This window comes from Hippichthys cyanospilos, chromosome 15 (assembly GCF_059441005.1).
Source record: "Hippichthys cyanospilos isolate Australia breed blue-spotted pipefish chromosome 15, RoL_Hcya_1.0, whole genome shotgun sequence".
Classification (NCBI taxonomy): domain Eukaryota; kingdom Metazoa; phylum Chordata; class Actinopteri; order Syngnathiformes; family Syngnathidae; genus Hippichthys; species Hippichthys cyanospilos.
Genome location: NC_142383.1, coordinates 508,140 through 517,331, shown reverse-complemented (window position 1 = coordinate 517,331; position 9,192 = coordinate 508,140). Strand labels below are relative to the sequence as shown.

Here is a 9,192-nt window from a genome sequence, read left to right as displayed (position 1 = left end):
TTCAAGAGAAAGGTTCGCTATGTTGGACGCCTGGTATCAGCTGAGGGTGTCCGTGTCGATCCAAAAGATCTGGACACAGTATTAGCACTCAAGGCCAAGATGCCACAGACTGTAGGTGACCTGAGAAGCATTCTGGGATTCCTCTCCTACTACCGCCCTTACATACAGAATTTCTCCAAGATAGCGAAATCACTGTACGAGTTACTCCAAGTGAAGTCTTCTGCTCAACAAGTACATCCACATCAAAAGAATGTCAGGGGCTCTCAGTTGTCATCCAGGGCACTAATAGAATGGACAGCGCAACATCAAAAGGTACTTGAAGAACTAATTGATGCGTTGACTCATCCCCCTGTACTGGCATATCCAGACTTTGACCTCCCATTCGTTCTGCATACCGATGCATCAGAGCAGGGCCTCAGAGCAGTCCTCTACCAACGGCAGGATGGGAAGCTGCGAGTGGTTGGCTATGGATCTCGAACTCTAACACAAGCTGAGAAGAATTACCATTTTCACAGTGGCAAATTAGAGTTCCTCGCACTTAAGTGGGCAGTGTGCGAGAAGCTCAGAGACTACCTATTTTATGCCCCTCACTTCACGATTTACACCGACAACAACCCCCTCACTTACATAATGAGCACAGCCGAACTCAATGCGGTTGGTCATCGCTGGGTGGCAGAGTTGTCAGACTTCCGCTTTAACATCAAATACAGGCCAGGAAGAGCCAATGCTGATGCTGACACATTGTCACGTGTCCCTCTTGACTTTGACCAATTCATGTCAACATGCACAGAAGAACTGTCACAGGATGTGGTGGATGCAGTTAGGGAAGGGCATCAAGCAGTCCAGAGAAAAGATGTTGCCTGGGTGGCTGCTCTATTTGACACTTCCCTGGATGTAATCCCACAGCCACATACAGTATTCCCGGTAATAGACTACAATGAGATAGTCCAAGCCCAAAGAGAAGACCCAACAATCGGGCCGGTCTTGAAACTCAAAGAGACAAATTCCAAACTTACCGACACAACCCGTAGATTAGTCAAGGGGAGTTCTCGCAAGCTTCTTTATGAATGGCCGCGACTACACCTTCAAAATGGAGTGCTGTATCGTTGCACAGCTGAGAGAAGACAATTAGTTGTACCTCTGAAATACCAACCATTGGTCTTAAAACACCTTCATGACGACATGGGACATGTAGGCCAGGAGAGGGTACTTCACCTTGTGAGAGAACGGTTCTATTGACCTTACATGAAAAGAGCAGTAGAAGATTATGTGATGAGGAAGTGTTGCTGCATAAAGCAAACGAAACCCACAGTTCATGTGCGTGCACCCATGAGCAGCCTGAAGTCAAATTCACCACTTGAGCTCCTCTGCATTGATTACTTGCATCCTGAAAAAAGTAAAGGAGGCTTCGAATACATCCTGGTGATAGCCGACCATTTCACCAGGTTAGCGCAAGCCTACCCTACAAAAAATAAGTCTGGACGAACGGCAGCAGAAAGGATATACAATGACTTTGTACCTCGGTTTGGGTTCCCCAATAAGTTACACCATGAACAAGGGCGAGAATTTGAGAATGAACTGAATGAACTGAATGAACTGGGTCAACTCTCTGGCGTGGGCCATTCTCGAACATCTCCATACCATCCCCAAAGCAATCCAGCCAAGCGATTCAACCGTACATTGCTGCAGATGCTGTGCACATTGTCAGATAAAGAAAAGGAAGAATGGAGGGAACATCTTCCGCAAGTTGTTCATGCTTACAATTGCACTCGTCACAAATCCACTGGCTATGCACCCCACTTTCTGCTCTATGGTCGACACCCTCGTCTCCCCGTGGATCTTCTTTTTGGCTTGTCAGAGGAGGAAGATCCCGTAACCCACAAAGGCTATGCTGAGAAGTGGCAGAAGAGGATGACTGAAGCGTACCGTATTGCAAACAGCAATAGCTTGGCATCAAGTGCGAAAGGCAAAGCTCAATGCGATCAAAAGGTGAGGGGAGTGGTGTTGAAGCCAGGAGACAAAGTGTTGGTCAGGAACGTTGGTGAGCGAGGTGGACCTAAAAAGTTGCGTTCATACTGGGAAAAGCGAATATATGTGGCAAAGGAGCAAATATCAGATAACCCAGTCTATGTTGTCCATCCAGAAGGTGACGATAGGGGAAAGAGCAGAACATTGCACTGAAACCTGCTTCTTTTGGCCAATGATTTGCCAATGGAGTTCCCGCCAAAGCTGTCCAAGCCTACCTCAAAGCATTCTCCCAAGCAAGTGGACCAAGCAAGGAAAGCAAATGCACATGATGAATGTAAAGAAGCCACAGACTCTGAGGAGGAACCTGAAGGGTACTGGATTAGACTGCCCTCACAACAACAGGAATCAAACACGATGGCCGAATCGGAGAGAGCAATTGAGCCTCAGAATGAACAAATACCAGTTGAAAATCACAATTCTTTCTCAGGAAAGAGATTTACAACCTTCACTGGAATCTGTGGAAAACCCGCAACGGATAGTACCAAACACAACAGAAGTTGAGGAAGGACAAGAGTTGGCTCGAGAGGCGCAGGCTGATGGGCAGATGCAGGAAATCCAGGTTGCCTCTCCAGTTCAGTTAAGAAGGTCAGCTAGAGAAAGACGCCCAGGTCAGATGTTCACATACCCGTCGCTTGGCAATCCGACATATCAGCCGTATCATACAATCAATTGTGTTGAACCTGATGCCCTTCACTCATTTCTTCAACAAATCACCACTTATGTCACTGATGCCATGTGCACCCTTTTCAACATATTCACAATCATATGCCAACTATCCAATACATATGTTTGAAAATCCAGTGTACACATAGTCATGATCTTACACTGTAAGTTCTGGGTGTTTCACAAGTTATTGAAAAACATGGGTTCGTCTAACTGTAGTTGAATGTATTTTGTTGTGATTAAGTGTCAGGAGCCACTTTTGTTGTTGGGGTGAGTGTGACACCCTGGGGTTAGTGTTGTCACATATATATTGTGACGTCTAATTTTGAAATAGTTAAAAATGTCATTTATATTTGTTGTTCGAACTGCTGCTATATTTATGTTGTTATGATTTATGTTGTATTATTTTGGGGAAAAAAGAATACCGGAAGTAGTGGTGAATGGTTCCAGGTCAGGGGGGGACGGAAAAGAGCGCGACTTTGCTGCCGCTTATCAGACGCAATCTGGGAAGGAAGCAGCTCACGTTGTCCTCCTTTATTCGTCACTCCTGCCTAAACAGGTAAAAAAATAATTGTTGCTGTGGCCCACCCCGCTGGACCGGTAACACCCACATCCAGTTGAACCAGAAATGGTTACTGCAAAACAAACAGTCTCTTACGTGAATCAAGAAGATTACAGAGTTCTTGCCATAAAAAAAAAAAAAAAACATTTTTTTTTTTAATACATACCATTAGTTAAAAGTTTGGAGCAGCTGCTTTCACATTCTATATTTTTTGAAATGGTCAATAAGAGGTGAAAATTCTGCAAGAATGGATATTTTTATGATTTCATTGATGGGGACATTTTTAAGTCACACCCTCTGTTTTTGAAAGTCCCTACAGCACTACAGTTAATTTTTTACACGGATGAAATTGAGCTTTGCAATCCCCTTGGTTCTCATGCAAACAAAAACAAGTTGTTACTGATTTATTACACATTAGGTAATATTAACCCTAAATACAGATCACGACTAGCTGCCATACGCCTTCTTGCCATGGTAAAGTCCAAAGATATTTCCAACTGTAACATTGATAGAATACTTGTGAGAATTAACCAAGATTTGATTGAGCTGTATAATGGTGTTCGGATTTCTACTTCAATTGGTGTGAGGCCAATTTATGGTGCCCTTTTGTCTGTGTGTGGAGATACTCTTGCTCAGCATGAAGTGGCTGGATTTAAGGAGGGGTTTGGGTTCGCTTATAGTAAATGTAGGCATTGTGAGTGCAACTTTGAAGACATGCAAAATAAATTGAATGAAGATTTGTTTGTGAAAAGAACAATGGCAAACCATAATAAACAATGTTGTTATATTGAAAAGGCAAGTACGGATTTCCTAAGAGAACATCTAAAAACTACATTTGGCATAAACCAGAGAAGTAAATTAACTGAATGTCCCCATTTTGATCTCATTCGTCAAACACCACAGGACATCATGCATGTTATACTAGAATGTGTTGCTCCATATGAAATCAAATGTGTTTTGAAGTATCTTGTGCTTTCTAGATATTTAGATTTAGACACATTTAATAGTCAGAATATTGGTTTCCCCTACTCTCCCATAGATATGAGGGATAAACCTACTACATTGTCTTCAAATGACAATAAACCTAAACAATCTGCAGGGCAGATGCTGGTTTTGTAAAAGATTTTGCCATTTCTTATAGACACAACAGACTTCAGTTACTTCAGTTGTTGGAGATTGTTTTCATCTATTATTGCACTCTCAACTATTTCTAGGCTGAAGCAATTGATTGAGCATCATTTAGGAGCTTTCAAACAATTGTTTCTTGATGTAAATATTATACCTAAACAACATTACCTGCTACATCTTCCCTCCCAAATTAAAGCACTAGGTCCTAGGGTGAGGTATATGTGTATGCGCTTTGAGTCAAAGCATTGCTTTTCCAAGCAGTGGGCTGTAAAAAGTAGTTTTAAGAATATTTGTAAATCACTATGTTGAAGGAAAGATAAAACGATTCTTAGAAATAGAGCACATTGAAATTGTAGCGTCTGCCCAGTGGATTGTGCTCCATGGAAATAAACATATATGTTGAAAAACTTTGGTTATCCATAATATTTTCAACAATACTCCAGAGTTTGCACTTGTGACAAACATCTTCATTGTAAATAAATCAGTGTATTGTTTTGAATGCCAACCTTTCTCTACAATTTGTTGGAAAGAACAGTTTTTGTCTTACAAGGTAGAGATTCCACATATTGCTCAAGCTAATATTTTTGTGAACATTGAGAAATGTGTAGATTTGACACTATATTATTATGTTAACTTTAATAATGCTATGTACATTTCAGTAAAGCATAACCTCAGTGACGTCGTTGCGTGTCAATCATAGGTCTTTGGACCTGAACATTCAATAAAGTTGTCTAATCTCAAAGTCAAAGTCAAAGTCAAGTTTGTTCACATGTGTCAATTTCTTCACATGTGCTTAACATACAAAGGAATCGAAATTGCGTTTCTCACTATCCTCTGCGTTTTACATGTACAATAACAAAGTGCAGGTGCGCAAGACGAGACAAACCTAAAAACTAGATACTTATCCATAGTAATGTAAAGTGCAGTATGTTTGATCTACTTTGCCTAGGGTTGCTAAACTAACAACTAAAACTAAAAACTAAATACGAAAAACCAGGTATGGCAAGAGTACCCCAAGACAAGACATAAGTAGCAGCATATGACAGGACAATCCAACAGTACGAGACAAGATACTCAATTCTCAATTCAAGATTGGTCTGTTTCTTGAAACAAGATAATTTACCATGCAAGCCAAACCTTAAAAACATAAAAGCTCCATTACTTGTAAGAAAAGGCTTATTTGATCTAAAATATTTCTCCAAAAAAAGAACATTTTAAGATTTCTCACCTAATAAGACATTCAAGATGCACTGTCTTGAAACAAGGTATTTCCATCTTTGCATATAAGTCATTATATCTCAAATTAAGCAGAGAAGCATAATTAGACTAGAAATTAGACTATTGTTCTTGGCGAGATTTTGATTTTTTCCAGTGCATACACTTCCTTTTCACCTATTAATTTGTGGTTTTGCAATTTGAATACCCACACTATTTCCACTTATTTCAGTTTTTCCCTTGTTTCTTCTACATTATATGGCATTTTCAACCGTTACAACTTTGTAATAGTTACATTTCTTCAGAGATTCAACCCATACAAACATTCAAAGTCATTCCACCATTCAACGCCTCTCCCTTCAGCGCTTGTGCCTTCACATGCAATTTCCTCAGGAATTTCACATTTTCTAGTTAAAAAAAACTTAAAGGTGTGTGCCCGAGAAACACCACAAAATTGTGGAGCAAATGTCTGACGGCCAGCGACACTCGCTCGGCACACACTCGCTTTGCCCAAATGATCTGTGTCACCAATATTTGAAAGAAAACTACCATTTGCAAAAAACGTAAAGCAGCACAAATAATTTGCTCTTACTCAAAGGACGTCCATTTGGGCCGGATTACAAATGTGTGGCCAGAGAATGTTGATTAGATAAATGATGGAGTTAGATGAAAAACGGTAACGTTCAATTAAATATTCGTCCGGCAATGACAAAATATCGATCTGTGGTCGGAAAACTCTCACTTGATGCACGGCTCTGAGGATATTCCCGCGTCAATAGCGACAGAATTTTGGATAAACGGATACCCCATGTTTCTCAGCTCAACAGGAGGGAGGAGACAGGGATAAACTCAAAAGTTTATTTGGTAAAACCTGCCAGAGAGCAGGTTAGGTTCACAAAGTACGTTACCGCAGTAACAGACTCAGAGTTTGTTACCTCTCTTTCTGGAATGGAAAAACTAAGTTTTCCTCATCTCAGGGATAACAAATTCATTGTTTTCACAAAACCTACTTTCTGGAATGGACCCCAGGCCGCGGGGTTCCGAGTTGGAGGTTCCTAGTCTTCGGCCAATTCGTTTGCGTTTAGAAAAAGGGACAGCGGAGGGGGTAGTTTATTGAAATCGGACTGATGACGTGAGGTGGCGGGGTTGCATTACCCCTCCTGTCACTAAATAGGTGAATGATAAGCAGGATGATGAACTAAAGACACACACTGCATGAGAATGGAGCCTGATAAGCGTTTTATTTTCAGCTGTTGATCCTAGTATATAGTCATATGTCATAGTTTGTTGGATTTTGGGTTGTGGGTTTCTTTTGAGGGGTTCTGTTCCTTTCTGTTTACATATATGGTTCCTGCTTCTGCTCCTCTCGTTTCTCCCTGTGTTAGTTTTGATTTAGTCCACCTGTCCACGTTACCTGCCCCTCGTGTTCTCCAATTCGCTCCCTTTGCCTATTGTCCCTGCCCAGCTGCCGTGCGTTTGTCTGATTAGTGTGTGAATGTATTTAAACCTAGTTTTCCTTACAGCTCGTGTCGGATCATTGTCGCATTGTCGCATTTTCGTACTGTCGTATTGTCGTCTCGCCGTCTCGCCCATCATCCCTCAGCTCCATGTTTTCTTGCCAGCCTGTCCGTAGTGTTTGTTTTCTGTTTTGCCAGCCTGCCTGCGCCCTTAGTTAGAGTTTTTGCCATCATGTTTTCTTCGCTTTTGTTTTCGTTCAATGTTCCAATAAATATGGATTACATGAAGTCCCTCTCGGCGCCCTCCTGCTTTTGGGTTCTCTACCTCCGCAGGCCTTCATACCCGCCAGCACCCCCGTGACAGTCATATACATTATTTGAACTGTACAATCTGTAACTTGAGAAGGGGAAGAAGGAAGTTTATTGGATTTCCTAAGGGTAAAACTGTGATTCCTAATTCTGCAACACGACAAGACCAATGGGTAGTCAAGTCAGTCTGGCTCGGCCACACCACGCCCTCTCTTTCTCGCATGTCACTCAAATGCGTTAACTAATAACACATCAATTCAAAATAGAAATCAAATATAAATAAATGAAAACACTATTAATACTAAATAACATGTTACATTAACGATCAAAGCTATGACTCTATACCATTCCTTTTTTACTGTAGTAGATCATACTTGTAATGCCCTAACTACTACAGGTGAGGTTGTGAAAAAAAAAAAAAAAAAAACTTTATATGAACATAAAATGTATTTCATAACTATTACACATTTCAGTATTCACTAAAAATATTTTTTTGAAACAGACTTTATACCATTGTTTTTGCTGTCGTAGATCATACTTGTAATGCCCTAACTACTACAGGAGCAGGTATTGTGAAAGAAAAAAAAACACTTTATATGGACATAGTATGTATTTAATAACTAAACATATTTACAAAAATCAACGAAATGACTTATTATCTTATTGCTGTAGTAGAATATACTGTTAATGCCCAAACTTGACTTTAATTAGACAACTGGGCGCCACTAATATGACCGCAGCTGCCACGAGACTTTAAAACAGGGGTGGTCAAGTCCTGTCCTCGAGAGCCACAATCCAGCCAGTTTTTGATCTTTCCCGACAACCAAAACACCTGATTTAAATAATGACCTCATCAGCCTGCTTCACGGAATTCTGTTAATGACCCTGATTTCAGGCAGGTGTGTTGGTCGAAGGGCCACCCCGCTTTAAAAGATGGAAAGGGTTTAATGTTCAGTTACTGTATCAGGTTTAATAATTAAAGATTTAGATAAATATGTGTACATTACTGCAGTAACATTTGTCTTAAATAATATGTATAATATGAAAATTTGACATTACAAAAAAATTTCCCTTATTTATTTTTTTTTTTTATTCCGTGGGCAGGGGGGGCTACATTGCGGTTTTCACTTAAAGTTTAAAAAAAACTTACAAATTTGGTGGCTTGTCAAGTTCGCCTTTGATTGTTTGAAATGCTTCCTGATAAATTCAATCATTGTTGCAATCATACAACAGTGTGAGATGGAGAGGGTGGGCTGGGGCAGGAGGAGAACAGATGGAGAGGGTGGGCTGGGGCAGGAGGAGAACAAGTGGATTCAGGGTTTACACCGCAGGAAAGTCAAGTAGACATCCCCTCCTTCCTTTAGTTCATGTCCTGGTCCTGGCCATTTGTGGGCAGGGGTGACAAGTGAAGGACATGCCTCTCTGGAAGTGATCTGTCAGTCCATCTTAGCTGCAGTAGATGGCTCCTTGTGTCTTTATCCGTAGGTCTTGCTACATGAGATGAATAGGTGTTTGAATTTCAGTCAATAGCAACCGGTGAGAGAGAGTTTGTCCACCAATATGAGTCATTTTGTGATGCAGAGACAGGTAGAGTTGTGGGAAGTCCAACGAAACCCATCATTGGCCCAGTCATCGCCATCTGCATAGAACTGAAAAAACTCAGTATTCCACATCGCAACATGAAAAAAAACGTAAGCCAGGGACGCTGTAACCCAGGTGTCTACTGTATGTGTGTGTGTAAATATATATATATATATATATATATATATATATATATATATATTATATAGTTACTATATTATTACTATTTACTTACTAGTTACTATATTA

At 40.6% G+C, this 9,192-nt stretch overlaps 1 pseudogene; it reads left to right on the top strand.

Annotated features, from left to right (window-relative positions):
* Positions 1 to 3,418: 3,418 nt before the first annotated feature.
* On the top strand, positions 3,419 to 8,706 carry LOC148411283 (uncharacterized; annotated as a pseudogene).
* The last annotated feature ends 486 nt before the right edge of the window (positions 8,707 to 9,192 follow it).